At 44.0% G+C, this 16,641-nt stretch overlaps 1 long non-coding RNA gene across 1 annotated transcript; it reads left to right on the plus strand.

Moving 5' to 3' along the window:
• Nucleotides 1-11,211: 11,211 nt before the first annotated feature.
• Nucleotides 11,212-15,186, plus strand: LOC121832925. The gene is made up of 2 exons (XR_005715888.2): nucleotides 11,212-11,381; nucleotides 14,804-15,186. It is a non-coding gene; the product is annotated as an uncharacterized LOC121832925 (long non-coding RNA).
• Nucleotides 15,187-16,641: the final 1,455 nt, after the last annotated feature.

Genomic DNA, 16,641 nt, shown 5'->3' on the forward strand with positions numbered 1-16,641 from the left:
TACGCCAGACATAGTACTTTACGCCGATGACACGAGTGTTTTTTTTTTCATCCAGGGACCTATCATCTCTTATTCCTGTCACAAACGCATGGCTCAAAAACTTATCGAAGTGGCTTGATGCGAATCAGCTGCTTCTAAATGTTAACAAAACAAAATATATTGTTTTTTCCTCAATTAACAGACCAGTTAACCTTACTACCGAAATTGTATTCCAGTCACGGTCACTAGAAAGGGTTACCGAATAAAAATTCTTAGGCATACATTTTCATGAAAACCTTCGCTGGACATGTCATGTGAATTTTGTGAAGCGTGACATCGCACAGTCTATTGGCATGCTGAATAGATTTCGTGCCTTATTACCAATGTGGCTAAAACGTCAGCTCTATTTCACTACTGTTCATTCTCGACTGCACTATTGTTTACTTGTCTGGGGGGTTACATCTAAATGTAATATGACTAGTTTGTACTTAATGCAGAAAAAAAGTATACGATTTATTGAAAACCTATCAAGCCGCGATCATACATTCCAATGCTTTGAGAAAGATCGTATCCTGAATATTGAGGCACTGTATAATCAACGATTGTCTGAGGTTATATTCTCCCAAGTTAAAACTGACCGTGAATTATTCCTTTCTACATATACGAATACTGATACACACTACAATTTTAGAAATACAAACTTTATAAAAATCAGAACCAGAACAAATTACGGTACGCAATTACTATCTTGGCAGATTCCCAATCTTCTCAACCTCCACCCTGGCTTGATCGATATAATCGATCATAATTCAAACCTCTTGACTTTCAGAAAAAAATCAAAAACAATATTTTTTACTTTCCGCATAATACTGTGGTCTTCTAAATTATGTGTACAGATGTAATTGTAGTAATGTAGTTCATATATTTTTGTTGCATGTTGCGAATTATTTATTTTTCATTGCAAGAGCGTATGTAGTGTAGTGATCTAGTTACTGCGTATTTTTTGTTTTTGTTTATGGTTAACTATAGCACTCTACCACTAGTCTGCCTGCTGCATCTGCTGCATCTGCTGCAAGTGTAGTCTGGTGCTAGGGGCCTGGTCAGGTGACTTACTGTCACCTTTTGCCTCAGCACCATGACAATCCTGTATTGTCAAAAGTTCCAATAAACAAACAAACAAACAAACATGCCCCTACAGTACAACTGGCCCGACACTTTATATTTTGTCCCCTTGTGCACTTTCTGGCGCAAGATGAGCTAAACTGAAGCACGAGTAACCTTCTAGCTTGCTACCTGTTCAGTTGGAACCCTCAAGCTACGTCCCTTTTCCCTTGACGGCCAAAATTTGAACGCAGGCATGGTTACTGCGGAATACCAAAAGTCTGCCTTTTGTCTCCGAGGGACGTCCACTTTGCACAGCCAGGATAACGCTGTCCGCAGTCGTGCTGGGACGTCCTTGCTACGGCTTGGCCGACACATTTGTTTTCTCGGCTTCCGTACTTTCCCACGTCGGCTTGTTTCAAGTCCAGCTACAGCATTCTTGTCGAATGGTACCTGTGAGTTCTGAAGGCTTGATGTCGACCTGTATTCTCTGCACAGCCCCCTACGGGGTTCTGCAGAAACCCCCGTCTTAGTAAATCACGTAGGTTTTCAATGAAGTGTGTCTCCACATCTTACGGGGGTGGGCAAGCAACACCGAGGACACAGTCTTCTTGTCTGCAGTGCCTCTTTATTCTCAGACACTACAAAACCCCACGCCACTGTTCAAAGGCTCGAAAAATCAGGACTACCTTCAGCTTTTGCGTTCGTACATAAACTTTGACACCAGCTGTGTTAACCAACCTGGGCTCGTTCATTACAGGAGGAAAGCAAGCACTCGTATCAAAAATGAATCGTCGCTCTAGCACTCTTCGTTTCCTAGACATTAGCAGTACATAAAAAACAGCCGACTCTCTTATTAGGCCAACCTTAATGTGCTTTTCTGGTTCAATTATGAAATAATCGCAATAGAACCATTTGTATTTACTGTGCAGGCCGTTTCTTTAATGCAACTTCTCAATTACCTAAAAGAAATGGTAATCTGAAGAGTCATCTTTTTTCACTAAAAAAAACAACAAAAAAAAAAAAACAGAAAAAAACACCAGAAATGAGCCGAGTTCTCCGAGCGGTTTTATTAGGTCGATAAAACAACTTTTGCGTTTGCTATCTCGAAGAAATTTGACACACAAACACTCCTACCTGGTGCGACACCCTTTCCCGACAATTGGATAGCTTAATGGTTTTCTAATTCCGAGCGAGCGGCAGCTCTTTGAAGTATATCCATCCACTTGTGCTCGGGACACCCTCCCTGTTGATCGATGAGTCTCGATTGAGATGAGCTGACACGGTTTCACTGCACACACATGTTCCTATGATGTTGTTTTCACGACCACAATCGATGAATGCACTCCAGCGGTCTTGAATATCCACAGGCGAACGATTGAACTTGGTCGGGCTTGTTAATTTCCGAGCAGAGTCCCAAAACCTGTTTTCGCGAATATAACGAGTTCTAGACTAGCTGGAGCGATGAAATTTTAACAGTGCGTCTAAATTCAGAGCGCGATCATTCGCTGCGAATTAGAACTTTCTAGCTATCGTAGTTTTCTTTATACGAGCATATGTGAAATCAAAACATCGTACAGTGAAAGCCTTACTTACACGTAAACTTCTGTTGATAACTTTCTTTTTAGAATACCTACATCGATGAGACGCGCCTCGAATGTTCCTCGGAACATAATCTTACTCCCTGGTTAAAATAAATGTCCTAGCTAACCTACTTTCCGAGCTTCGTGCGATTGAATCACCTCCGGTTGCGAGCAAAACACGCGGCAGCCATTTGCTTTTTTTGCAAAAACCAAAACAAGAACCACGAATGGGCGGTAAATTTCTAAATACTTGACCTAAATAATTTAAACTTGTTGTGGAACACGGGTCTCGTTTTCAAAAATAAGACGATTCCCGTAATTCTAAGCTTGGTGTTATTAAACCAGGGCTGTGTTTCAAATCTCACCCTAATAAACCCGAGTTACTCGGGCGGATCGTGTCACGTGACAGCAGAAATGAAAGAACGCTGGACGCAGGCAGGTTTCAAAACGCCAGGTGTACAGAAGCTTTACCTCGCAGTATGATTTCGTTAATTTTAAAACACGGCCAGGAATTACATTTTTTATGAATGAATAGATAGATGACCCGTTTCGAATGAATGGATCCATGAGTGCGGCTGAGCAATTCCGACCGGTCGGTAAATCCCGCCACCTGGTGCCTTTTGTTTTACCATTGAAAATATTGAATTTCTGATATCTATATTACGACCTTGAATTTACGATATCAAATGGGGGACACTTGTTCCCAGCCGCCCCTGGACTGGACAGAGACCGATTTCTTTTCTTGTGTGATGCGAGTTTCGCGAAATAAACGGCGTTTGAAAGTTTTCACATCGAAGCCAGCCATTCGCTTTCCTCACTTTAGGCACCGATTCTTTCTTCGATCTCGCTTCATTAATACTGGTCGTATCTCGTCACCGCTAGCACCGATGTGTTCCTTGGTCTTTCTAGACTCTACGGACACCACTTTGAACGTGTGTAATAAAAGGTTTCGCGATGCTACGACGCTTTTACCGTGGGCATGGTCATGGCGGCCAATTGTACTTTCCGAGCCTGTGTTCGGACCTCCGAGGCTGAATTTTCGTTTCCGAGCCGCGATGTTGGTGTCAAACGTGAGCACGCGTTCCGTAGAAGACCCGACGACTGTAGTTTGCCTCGGATCGAGTCGATAGTTTACTGTAGGAGCACTGATGCGACTTCCCGCACGAAAGCAGTCATTTTCGGGTTCGATATTGCTCACCGCTTCATCATTTGCTACCACAATTTGCTTTTTTGTTCTGAAGCGCTCCCTCGGGTAAAAGGAACGTTCGCTATGCGCGCGAGATTATTTTAATTCATTCATCTCGTGCGGCGCGCGCTCGGCGGAGCGGCTGGTCGTTTGAAGGCTCACCAGAGCGCGAGCAAGACTTCAAAGAGCTGCCGCTCGCTCGTAATTAGAAAACCATTATAGGTACGTACAACTATCAAATTGTTGGGGAAGGGTCTCGCACCAGGTAGGACTGTTTGTGTGTCAAAAGGGTACTAATAAGGAAGTGTGTTTTTACATTGAGACAGCTCGTCTGAAAAATTGTATTCTTGGCCTAAATAAAGTCTGAGGTCTCAAAAAGAAATGAGCTGATTCTTGTTTTTCTGGCGCAGTGAAGACTCGTTAAATGTGTCACTTCTTTTTTATTTATGTCTTCAGGCCCCTGCTGTCCACCTCGGGAAAAGGTTTGTTCCTGCAGAGCTTTTTGTATACATGCCCCTAGAGTACAACTGGCCCCACACTCTTTATTTTGCCCCCTTGTGCTTTTTCTGGTGCAAGATGAGCTCGACTGAAGCATGAGTAACCTTCTAGCTTGCTATCTGTTCAGTTTGAACCCTCAAGCTAAGTCCGTTTTCACTTGACGGCCAACATCTGAACGCAGGCGCTGTTTCTACCTCGAAGCAAAACTACGCCCTTTGCCTCACTTTCACGTCCATTCTTTTGTTAAGGTGGTCTTTCCCAGAGACGGTGAGGACAAATACAGATCTGTGCCGCAAGAGGGACTCCACAAATCACTTTTGAGCTTTTTCTAGACATGCCGCCACAGTACAACCGCTCCCACACTCCTATTTTCCCCCCTTGTGCTTTTTCTGGTGCAAGATGAGCTCGACTGAAGCACGAGTAACCTTCTAGGTTGCTATCTGAGCAGTTTGAACCCTCAAGCTAAGTCCGTTTTCACTTGACGGCCAACATCTGAACGCGGGCGTTGTTTCTGCGCCAAACCAAAAGTGTGCCTTTCGTCTCCGAGGGACGTTCATTCTGAGTTAGTGTCGTCTTTTCCAGAGACGGTGAGGACAAATGCACATCTGTGCTGCAAGAGGGACTCCACACAACCCTACAGAGCCCACACCCCGTAACATGTGGAGACACACTTTAATCAAAACAAACGTGATCAGAGGCTCCGGAAGTCTTTCTTTAGAGGGGGGGCTCGACATCTCCGAAATCCTCAAGGTTAGGTTGGTTTCAGGTTGACATTAATTGCCACATTTGAATGAAAACATATTAATGCACCGCGTTCGCATATTCACGCACATATCCATGGAAAACAAATTAAAACAATGGTTCAGTAAAATAACAGTAAGAAGCTTGCACTGACAACTCATACAATGATTGGATAACCACTGAAATCAGCCGCACCATGTGTTCTTTATTTTTTCTTTCCTATACCAACTGTTACATGTCAACCGCAGCTGTGCCTATGCCAAATTGGCTATGTCTAAAAATGAAAACCTTCCTTCATTTAGGGATTCTCGGGGAAGCATGATGTATTAACGCAGACGTAGACAAACAAGTGTTAAAAGTTTTAGACAAAACCCCGAAACTCGGGGGAAAAAAGGACAACACAACACGGAGTCTCAAACACAGCAAGTTGGGCCATCGGATGTCTTAACTGGAAGCAGAGGTTGCATACATCGGTATGTACCTCGGGATCAAGTACATCGACCGTGATCGCTTCGGACTCCTGGCGTCAATACAAGTTGGGGGGCATCACAAAAGGAGAGTACTGAAGGATAATAGCTGTGTTTCAGACTTCGTGTTGTGTTGTCCTTAGTTTGTAAACATGTGTCGCCTCATGCCTCACCACCCTGCGGGCACGACGCCGCATGCGCGCAAAGCTTTCGCCATCAAAGGCGCCTTGTCAAATTTGGGAGCTCGTAGACTTTCGCCTTTTCTAAGCACTCCCGAATCCCCACTCAAGCTCACCAGACCCCCCCTCCCCCTTTTCCTAATGATGGCCTTTAAGCGCCTGCCTCTTTTGTCCGCGGGCCAGAAGCACCATGCATCTTCTGGGCTTCTTGCTTCCACACGGGGGAAGCAGACAAACGCTGGCCGACGTCGTCTTGTCGGAATCCATTCATTTCGCTGTCTCCTCTTTGCTCGCTCTAAACTGGTTGTCAATCAGGCTCATGAGTCCTGCCTGTCATTTTCTTCTGGTTTTGACTTTTCAAGCAAGCCTCTCCGTCGCCCCGGTGCTTTTTGTGCTTGGCGGAGGTGAGGAGGGCGGTAGGTCAGCATGTATAAAGAGTCATTTCATTTATTTCGGCTCAGGAGAGACGGAGGTACAGGAAATAGGCCGAAGGCCCATACCAGATAACCTGCAAACACACAAACTAAAAAAAAAAAAAAAGAGGGAGGGGGAGGGGGGGCTCGGCAGCTCGGTCCTGAGGACAGGAGGGGCTCAAGCCCACCCTGCCCCCCCCGCTTCCAGAGCCCCTGAACGTGATTTACTAAGACAGGCCTGCATTCAAATTTTGGCCGTCAGAGAAAAACGGATGGATCCAGAGGGTTGAAACTTCACAGGTAGCAAGGTACCAGAGGCCTCAAATTTCAGTAGGCATACCTTTACGAAAGGAGGTTCCAAAGCTTAGAAAAAAAATCTTTCGGCTACAGGACCCAGGTGTGTCTTTATTTAAAATCCAGAGCAGATAAAGTTTTCTAATAACTTTCGAAAGGTGCACTGGCCGTTGCTAAACAAGAAACAAAAACAGTTTTCTCAAGAAAACGTACGAGGGAGGAGGGCTGAGCAATATCGAACCCGAAAATTGGTGCTTTCCTGTGGAAAGTCGCATCAGTGCTCGTAAAGTAAAATATCCACTCGATCAGAGGTAAAGTACAGTCGTCGGGTGTTCTACAAAACGCCTGCTCACGTTTGACACCAACATCGCGTCTCGGAAACGAAAATTCAGCCTCGGAGGTCCGAACAAAGGTTTCTAAAAGTAGAAATGGCCGCCATGACCATGCCCACGGTAAAAGCGTCGTAGCATCGCGAAAACTTTTATTTCACACGTTCAAAGTGGTGTCCGTAGAGTCTAGAAAGACCAAGGAACACATCGGTGCTAGCGGTGATGAGATACGACCAGTATTAATGAAGGGAGATCAACGAGAATGCTTCCCTTAATAAATAGTGCAAAAAATAAACAAAATAATAAAGAAAAAAATACCCGATGCGAGTGGTGTGTCTGCCCTCCACCAGGCGGCGCGATCCCCTTCCCGACTTTTTTCCTTCTCTTTCCCTCTCCTCCTCGCTCATCCTCCTCCGCTTTCCTTTGTTCCCAGAGGCCGGCATAGAGTAATATAGTAAACGTAAAGAGAGGACACTGAAGCCGATTCGCGGCCCAGATAGTGCGTTTCATACCCTCCGCTACGTGGCGCTTTTCTGTAATTTGGTTAATATTAATTAGAGCTCTGTCTCCGAAAAGTATTTATTTTTTAAATTGTTATGCTTTACAGTTATTTAAAGTACTTAAAACGATTAATAGTGTTAATCAAATACGTCACAAAAACCACGTGATGAATGGCGCCTGCCATGGCCTGCCTGCCTCGCCTGCCTGCCCGCCGTCGCCTCTGCTCGTCCCTGCGTCGTTCGTCTGTGCCGTGCGTGCCGTCCATCTGTGCTTTCTGCTGCATCATGTTCGGTCGACTTTGCATCAATCAAGGTGACGCATGACCGCCCGCGTGCTCGCATGCTCGGCGTGAATTCGTGGAGCCGATCGGTTCGAGCTTCTCGCGCTGTTGTTTCTGCCGGGCTGTCTGGCTGCACTTGAACGTGTGTGCATGTTGATTTTCGATAAGATTGTTTTAAAAAAAGAATATAACTTACGACCCTGCACACGACATTGTCCATGGGCTCACAGATGACGGTGTTGAACGACCCTCTAACATTGCAGATAGAGCCTTTGTCGTTGTGCTGTCTGAAATTTCCAGGAGGTGCGTTTAGCCCCTTGCATACACTGTTGCGCGTACTTCAACAACGTCTTCTGTTTAACGCAGTCTCCTCATTTCTCTCATTCGGGAGCTTAAAGGGGCGGTGCAACGATATTCAATTGGAATGTTTTTCACTTTACACGAGCTTACTGGCACTAGTGAAACTCAAGGATACTCGCACGTAACGCCACTGACCAAGAAACTCCTTTGTTGCGCTGTAATTTCGAGGACAAAACCGAGTGTTTTCATTCAATCTCTCCTTCGAAAAACCTGATGACTTAGCTGGGCGGTAGCAGTACCGCCCTGTGACGATATTTGTATACGGTTCATAGACTGGTCCCGAGCATGGCGTGGACACTCGATTTGGACTCGTGATAATCAACAGCTCGAGAAACATTTGGGGAGTGTCCTGTGTCCAATCGCTGCAATGACGACAACAGCCGAACCATAACATTGTCTGGAACTCAGCGCGTGTCCTGTGAAATGCCAACTCCAGCGCATGGCTATGATCAACATTGGCGGCATATAATCGGCTCCAGATCACGGGGCCGCTTGTTCTGGCTGCGAGTTGAGGGGGTGAACTCTGCTCGTTTTTCTTTATCTTTTTTCTGCGACTTCGATTGCGTGTGGTGAAAACGAACGGGTATTTCACAGATCATTAACGTCAGGGATTCGTCCTAGGCGGTATTCGAGTAAAATACAAATATCAGTGTATCGCCCCTTAAAGACTGTTGGCTTCACAGTAAAGGCTGTGGCCTGTGGTTAGGGAGCTTCAAACGTAAGCTTGGTGTGTGTGATGATAAGCCTTTTTTTTTTTTAATTGACAACGAACACGTTTACTTTGTCTTTGATGTTCCGCACCTTCCCAAAACACCCAAGAGCAATCTCCAAGCCAACAAACTTTGCATTGGAAATGAGGTCATTGAGTGGTCTTCTATTGTGAACTTTATTGTTCTATCCATGAGATGAGCTTGCAATTGGCTCCAAAACTTACTGAGAGACACATTTTTTCAAGAACCTTTTTGTAACATGGAAAAAAATTGTGCCCCACAGGTACTGAGTGCCTCACTCTTTCTTGTAATCATATCCGTTGTTTATGCCAAGGATCTTCCTGAAACAGTCATGGCTACAGCCTATTTCTGTGATAGGATGTGCATACTTTTTGGTTGTCTAAATAGCTAAAAAATTCAAGACGACAGGGCAGAAGTTGCGTCATGCCATTCTGAAGGAAGAATCTGAAATACTTGATTTTCTCCACTAGTAACTCGGATGGATTTCAGCATGGCAGTTCCAAAGTAGGAGGTAGCCATAAGCCATCTTTGGGTGGCAAGTTGTTATAAAAAGTGTCCTCATGCTCTGGGATGAGCTTTCAAGCAGCCATGACTTTAAGTTCTTACTTACACGACGCCTGCAGCAAGACACACTTGAGAACGTTCTTGGAGCTATATACGACAAATGCTGGGCTTCTACAGAAACCCAAATGTGCATCAGTTCACCTCAGGACTAAAACACCTCCGGATAAAGAAACTGTTCAAACTGTCGGACAATGAAAACGTAGAGGATGACAAGGCTGACCTCCTAAAGGAGTTGCAAATAGCTTCGCACCATGAAAGTTTAATTTCAGACATTGTGGAATCTCTTCCAATTGATAACTTCCCGCCACTAGAGGATACTTCTGAGCTGGCATCAGACATCAGGTCTAACATAATTGATGACTCGTCCACTTTTTTATTACGTTTGGGGCTATTTGATCAAGCTTTTGATTGAACAGACAACTTACAGCTGTGGCTGTTCACAGCTGCTGGGATGAGTCCAATAACTTGACCAGGCCTCACCAGTACTGTCTTGTTCCTAAAGCATACCACGTGCCTGGAAAATTCTTCGGGAACTTAGTAGTACCGTCACAAGCTGCCTTTCATTTCATTCAGCAACTAGAAAATCACTTTCTTCCCATAATAGAGAGTGTGACACATGTTCGAGGAGTCTGTGCCGCCTTGTATAGCACACTTTGAGGTCTGGGTGGTTTTAGCCTTTGCCCAGAAGAGTACCACAAAGGGTTTTTAAAATTGTTTTGCAGAATACGCTTGTGTTGACATGTTTGATTGCTTAACTGGAATTTGGACGAAGTTCGGTTGCACTCTTCAGTTGCTAGTGAGAACGAGACAGGTTTAACTGTTAATAGTGTATTAACAGAGGCGGTTGCCAAACCAAAAACAAAAAGTGCTTATTAAGTGGGCAGTGCAGTTGCTCTCCAAATATTTGTTTCCCCTTTTTCCGGCGAATGTGTATCACTGCTCCCTAACAAAATTATTTCTCCACTTTCTACAAAATTTCTATAGAAAATAGTGTATAGAGGCTAAAAATACTTGAAAGAAAATGTATCCACTTTTGTATCCACTATCCATAGTTCTTCAGCCACTTTTTTTTTTTTTTGAAGCCATATTTCTTTTCTGAACAATTTCGGGGAATGTTTAGAACGTTGAATCTTGTCAGATTTTGAATAGAGTTTTCATTGTTTGGTAATGGCTCGCCCGCAGTGAGTTTGAGGCTATGCAAATTGGTGTTTTTTTTATATGTGCCGGAAATCGCGAATTTGTACTATCCGGTCTGTGCTTCGCACTGTTATTATACTCTTATGACTGGTAATGATAGCGATGTCTTATTTATTTTTGCACTTACTTCCCGTACCCGAGTCGGCGTGAAAGTGAATGTATCATACAGCATGTTGTCCGTGGAAAGGTTTTGTTAACTTGGTTCCGCCAAGAATCTGTTACGAAGTTTACGACATGCCGAAGTCCTTCATATTCATTTATTTTTGTGAGTATCGATCTCTTTCGTATAAAACATACAGAGCTTCTGAAGTAAATCATGTAGACATGAATATGGTCCAATAAAATGTGTTCGAACCACTTACTGTTGTTGACCCCAAAATGCTCCACTAGCCAGGAGTCAATGCGGCGATTGTGTAACCTCAATGCTTTACAATAGAAAAAGAACAAGAAATATATATACTTCTGCTTTGTGAAGTAATTTGAAATATTGTATGACACATTTTGCACGGACTCTATCGTAAAAAATAAAGCAAAAGTGCGTCAGTATTAAAAAAAAACAAAAAAACAGCGGCTTTGAAAGTCAAGGAGCTCCCGAGAGCCGAGCGAAGCGGGGAGGAAAGAGAGAGAGAAGGGTACCGGAAAACCAGAGCAGAAACGCCCAAACCGAAACCGAAACTAACTTGACCGGAAACGGAATCAGATTATACTTCATACCGCCTGCTAGGAGCGCTAGCTGTCACTGGTCTATCTGGGCCGCTGGGGCCTATGGCAGTGTCCGCTCTTTACCTTGTGTATATTACTCTATGAGGCCGGCCCCAGTGTGGTTTCCGTTGTGCTTGGGAGCAGTCGCGTAGTCGCCCGTGTCCAGCTCCTTCTTTGTTCTTTGTTCCGAAATCGGTCTTTTCTTCTTCGGACCCCGAACGTCGCCTCACGCTTCCTGCCTTCGTCAAAGGGCCTCCTTTCGTTCGACACATTGGGGTAAGTGTACGTCCATTATACTATCCTTTAATTTCGAGTTTTTGATTATTTGCCAAACGAAAGTGATTTGAGTTTTTCAGCAAAACAAAGAAGAATAATTCGTTTAAAACCAAGTGCTTTTCACACCTATTGGAGAATTTCATTAGCTTTCGGAAAATATATACTTCGATATGCGTAAAAGTATTTCTCGTTGCGTTAGAGAGTGAAGCAGGTGAAGCGGGAAAGTCCGGAGCGCGCGCGAGCCGCGATTCGATCGTCTAAGATCAGGCAAAAATTAAAAATAAAAGTGAACTACTACCTTTAGAACAGTCTCTTTTTCTGTGCTCTTAGCGCACATGTTTGTCTAACGGCACACGAAATTAAGAATCTCTATCTACTTTTATTATTACCTTTTTTTAACTTAAATCGACCAGCCACCCAGAGCGCCCGAAAACTAGTTTGGCTGGTTAGATCGAAATATGAAGAAGAATAATTCCGTTTAAAATCAAATAATTTTTACACCTATTGCACAATTTCATTACCTTTCGGCAAATATATACTTCGATGTGCGTAAGAGTATTTCTCGTTGCGATAGCGAGTGAAGCAGGTGAAGGGGGAGAGTCCGAAGCGCGCTCGAGCCGCGATTCGATCGTCTAAGATCAGGCAAAAATTAAAAATAAAAGTGAACTCCTACCTTTAGAACAGTCTCTTTTTCTGTGCTCTTAGCGCACACGTTTGCCTAACGGCACACGAAATTAAGAATCTCTATCTACTTTTATTATTACCTAAAGAAAAAAGCAGTGTGTTTAACCCTCCTGGAAAAGCGAACGCCGGCATCGCGCGTGACGGGCGGCGTGCTTTCAAGTTTTAATTAAACGCGTACAGAAGCTTATTTAATCGCAAACTAAGGCGCTAATTGTTCGCTACCTATCGTCCGAGGCAGGCACTTCTAGCACGAATTGTCGATTTTTTGTTATTTTTTGAAGGAGCAGGGGAGCCTCGCGGAAGCCGAAATTCATGCATGGGGCGTGTGGGAAAGCGCGACTTTGAGTATTAATTAGGCGCGTAGAGAAGCTTATTTAATAGCAAACTAAGGCGCTAATTGTTCGCTACCTATCGTCCGAAGCATGGACTTGTAGCACGAATTGTTTATTTTTGGCGATTTTTTGAAGGAGCAGGGGAGCCTCGTGGAAATCGAAATTGATGCATTGGCCGTGTGGGAAAGCGCGACTTTGTGTATTAATTAGGCGCGTAGAGAAGCTTATTTAATAGCAAACTAAGGCGCTAATTGTTCGCTACCTATCGTCCGAAGCAGGGACTTGTAGCACAAATTGTTGATTTTTGGCGATTTTTTGAAGGAGCAGGGGAGCCTCGTGGAAATCGAAATTGATGCATTAGCCGTGTGGGAAAGCGCGACTTTGTGTATTAATTAGGCGCGTAGAGAAGCTTATTTAATAGCAAACTAAGGCGCTAATTGTTCGCTACCTATCGTCCGAAGCAGGGACTTGTAGCACGAATTGTTGATTTTTGGCGATTTTTTGAAGGAGCAGGGGAGCCTCGTGGAAATCGAAATTGATGCATTAGCCGTGTGGGAAAGCGCGACTTTGTGTATTAATTAGGCGCGTAGAGAAGCTTATTTAATAGCAAACTAAGGCGCTAATTGTTCGCTACCTATCGTCCGAAGCAGGGACTTGTAGCACGAATTGTTGATTTTTGGCGATTTTTTGAAGGAGCAGGGGAGCCTCGTGGAAATCGAAATTGATGCATTGGCCGTGTGGGAAAGCGCGACTTTGTGTATTAATTAGGCGCGTAGAGAAGCTTATTTAATAGCAAACTAAGGCGCTAATTGTTCGCTACCTATCGTCCGAAGCAGGGACTTGTAGCACGAATTGTTGATTTTTGGCGATTTTTTGAAGGAGCAGGGGAGCCTCGTGGAAATCGAAATTGATGCATTGGCCGTGTGGGAAAGCGCGACTTTGTGTATTAATTAGGCGCGTAGAGAAGCTTATTTAATAGCAAACTAAGGCGCTAATTGTTCGCTACCTATCGTCCGAAGCAGGGACTTGTAGCACGAATTGTTGATTTTTGGCGATTTTTTGAAGGAGCAGGGGAGCCTCGTGGAAATCGAAATTGATGCATTAGCCGTGTGGGAAAGCGCGACTTTGTGTATTAATTAGGCGCGTAGAGAAGCTTATTTAATAGCAAACTAAGGCGCTAATTGTTCGCTACCTATCGTCCGAAGCAGGGACTTGTAGCACGAATTGTTGATTTTTGGCGATTTTTTGAAGGAGCAGGGGAGCCTCGTGGAAATCGAAATTGATGCATTGGCCGTGTGGGAAAGCGCGACTTTGTGTATTAATTAGGCGCGTAGAGAAGCTTATTTAATAGCAAACTAAGGCGCTAATTGTTCGCTACCTATCGTCCGAAGCAGGGACTTGTAGCACGAATTGTTGATTTTTGGCGATTTTTTGAAGGAGCAGGGGAGCCTCGTGGAAATCGAAATTGATGCATTGGCCGTGTGGGAGAGCGCGACTTTGTGTATTAATTAGGCGCGTAGAGAAGCTTATTTAATAGCAAACTAAGGCGCTAATTGTTCGCTACCTATCGTCCGAAGCAGGGACTTGTAGCACGAATTGTTGATTTTTGGCGATTTTTTGAAGGAGCAGGGGAGCCTCGTGGAAATCGAAATTGATGCATTGGCCGTGTGGGAAAGCGCGACTTTGTGTATTAATTAGGCGCGTAGAGAAGCTTATTTAATAGCAAACTAAGGCGCTAATTGTTCGCTACCTATCGTCCGAAGCAGGGACTTGTAGCACGAATTGGTGATTTTTTGTTATTTTTTGAAGGAGCAGGGAAGCCTCGCGGAAGCCGAAATTCATGCATGGGGCGTGTGGGAAAGCGCGACTTTGTGTATTAATTAAGCGCGTAGAGAAGCTTATTTAATAGCAAACTAAGGCGCTAATTGTTCGCTACCTATCGTCTGAAGCAGGGACTTGTAGCACGAATTGTTGATTTTTGGCGATTTTTTGAAGGAGCAGGGGAGCCTCGTGGAAATCGGAATTGATGCATTGGCCGTGTGGGAAAGCGCGACTTTGTGTATTAATTAAGCGCGTACAGAAGCTTATTTAATCGCAAACTAAGGCGCTAATTGTTCTTTTTTTCCAGGCTTTGCTAGTGGCGTGAGCTTTCCCCGAACCTCTGCCGTCTGCTACAGCTCCTTTGTCTCCTGGGCGACCGTTGGAGCCGACTTCTTGCACGAATTCTTTTGTTCTTTTCACGCGAAACACGGAATTCGGCGGCGCCGAGCTAGGAAGCCGGCCTCTACGAACTCAAACGTTTCATCACTCTCTGACGCACGGAAGAAAAGAAAAAAATATATGTGTGTGGCGTAAGAACGTTCGGTGCATCTTTAATGTAGGGCGCTAGATTGTCTTTTTGTGCAGCGCAAGAGCGAGTTGCACGGCTGGCCCTCCGTTTCAAGTGACCTCCTTCAGCTGCGGATGACCTGTGCTTAATCAAGACCGCTTGAATGGCAACTGAGAACTTGCTCCAAGCAAAAAGTGTTTTTATGAAATCGTGTTAGCTCGTGCGAATTCACTGAATAGGAACAAGTGTGTTTTCATCGAGACAGCTCTCGTCTGCAAACTTGCATTGTCGGCCTAATAAAGTCTCAGGTTATTAAAATGTGAGGTAAAAAAGGAAAATCTGTTGTTTTGTGTTTTGCTGGTGAGGACGAAGCCCCTGCTGTGCACACCTGCGGAAACGAAGTAAGTCCCTTATCAGTTTGTTCAGAGATTTGATTTTTTCCCGTGGTAATCGTGAAAAATAAAAAATGAAAAAGCGCGAGGACATAAATTCTTCTTTCTTATGTTTGAGCTTATTGCAAGACGCTATGAGCGGCGTTATGTTATATCTATACATAGCCTTTGAACTTGTGTTTTTTCTTCTTTCTTTTTGTGATCTCCAGTGTACAATATTTGTCGGTTTACTGTTATTTTTTTGTTCCTTCTCGTCGCACCCTGCTTGGGGATTGGAAATGGCCTGCAGTGTAAATGAATAAAAACCAAATATAAAAAAAAAGAATTTAAATACTTCCCGACGCCATAGGGTCTTGATCTGCTTACAAATGCATTTAAATACTCTTTTCCCAGAACCATAACAGAATGAAACAGCCTACCTCATCGCAGATTTGTATCTGACAATGTTTTGCAGTCGATGGAGCGTTTGTTTGATGTGTAACCCTTTGCATGGTGTTTTAATTTTCCTCTTGCCCACTACTTCCACTCCTCCCAACTTTGTTGTGAGCTATTACATTACAATTTTCCCCTGTTCCGCTCTCCCATTTTACGGATTACCTGGTGTTGCGTTTTTAATATAATATAACAATCTGAGGTTAAACGGACAAAGAGGCCCCTGCTGTGCACACCTGCAGAAACGAAGTAAGTACCTTATCAGTGTTATTCAGAAATTTGATTGTTTCCAATGGTAATCGTGAAAAAAAAAATGTGTTTTTTTATGTGTCTGCTCGCCCAAAAGCGAGCACATACATTCTTTTAATGTTCTCTGTTGCGCTTATTGCAAGACGCTGTCAGCGGCGTTGTATTATCTATACAGCCTTTGAACTTGCGTTTTCTCTTGTTTTTTTGTATCTCTGTACTTTGTATTCAAGTATATCAATCCACAAGTGCTAGCTGGGTCATTTATTTTAACCAGGCGAGTGGGATGTTCCGAGGAACATTATAGGCGCGTCTCATCGATGTAGCTCATCTAATAAGAAAGTGTTGATTAAAAAGTTTACGTGTAAGGCTTCATTCTGTGGTGTTGTGATTTGGCATATCCTCGTATAAAGAAAACTACGATAGTTGGAAGGTTCTAATTCGCAGCGAATGATCGCGCTCTGAATTTAGACGCACTGTTAAATTTTCATCGCTCCAGCTCGTCTAGAACTCGTTATACTCGCGAAAACAGGTTTTTGGGACTCTGCTTGGAGATTAAAAACCCCGACCAAGTTCAATCGTTCACCCGTGAATATTCAAGACCGCTGGAGTGCATTCATCGATCGTGGTCGTGAAAACAACATCGTAGGAAAATGTGTGTGCAGTGAAACCGTGTCAGCTCATCTCAATCGAGACTTTTCGATCAACAGGGACGGTCTCCCGAGCACGAGTGGATTGATATTCTTCAAAGAGCTGCCGCCCCCGCTCGTAATTAGAAAACAAATATAGGTACAACTATCAAATTGTTGGGGAAGGGTCTCGCACCAGGTAGGACTGTTTGTGTG

The sequence above is a fragment of the Ixodes scapularis genome, unplaced genomic scaffold, assembly GCF_016920785.2.
Source record: "Ixodes scapularis isolate PalLabHiFi unplaced genomic scaffold, ASM1692078v2 ptg000582l_1__unscaffolded, whole genome shotgun sequence".
NCBI lineage: Eukaryota > Metazoa > Arthropoda > Arachnida > Ixodida > Ixodidae > Ixodes > Ixodes scapularis.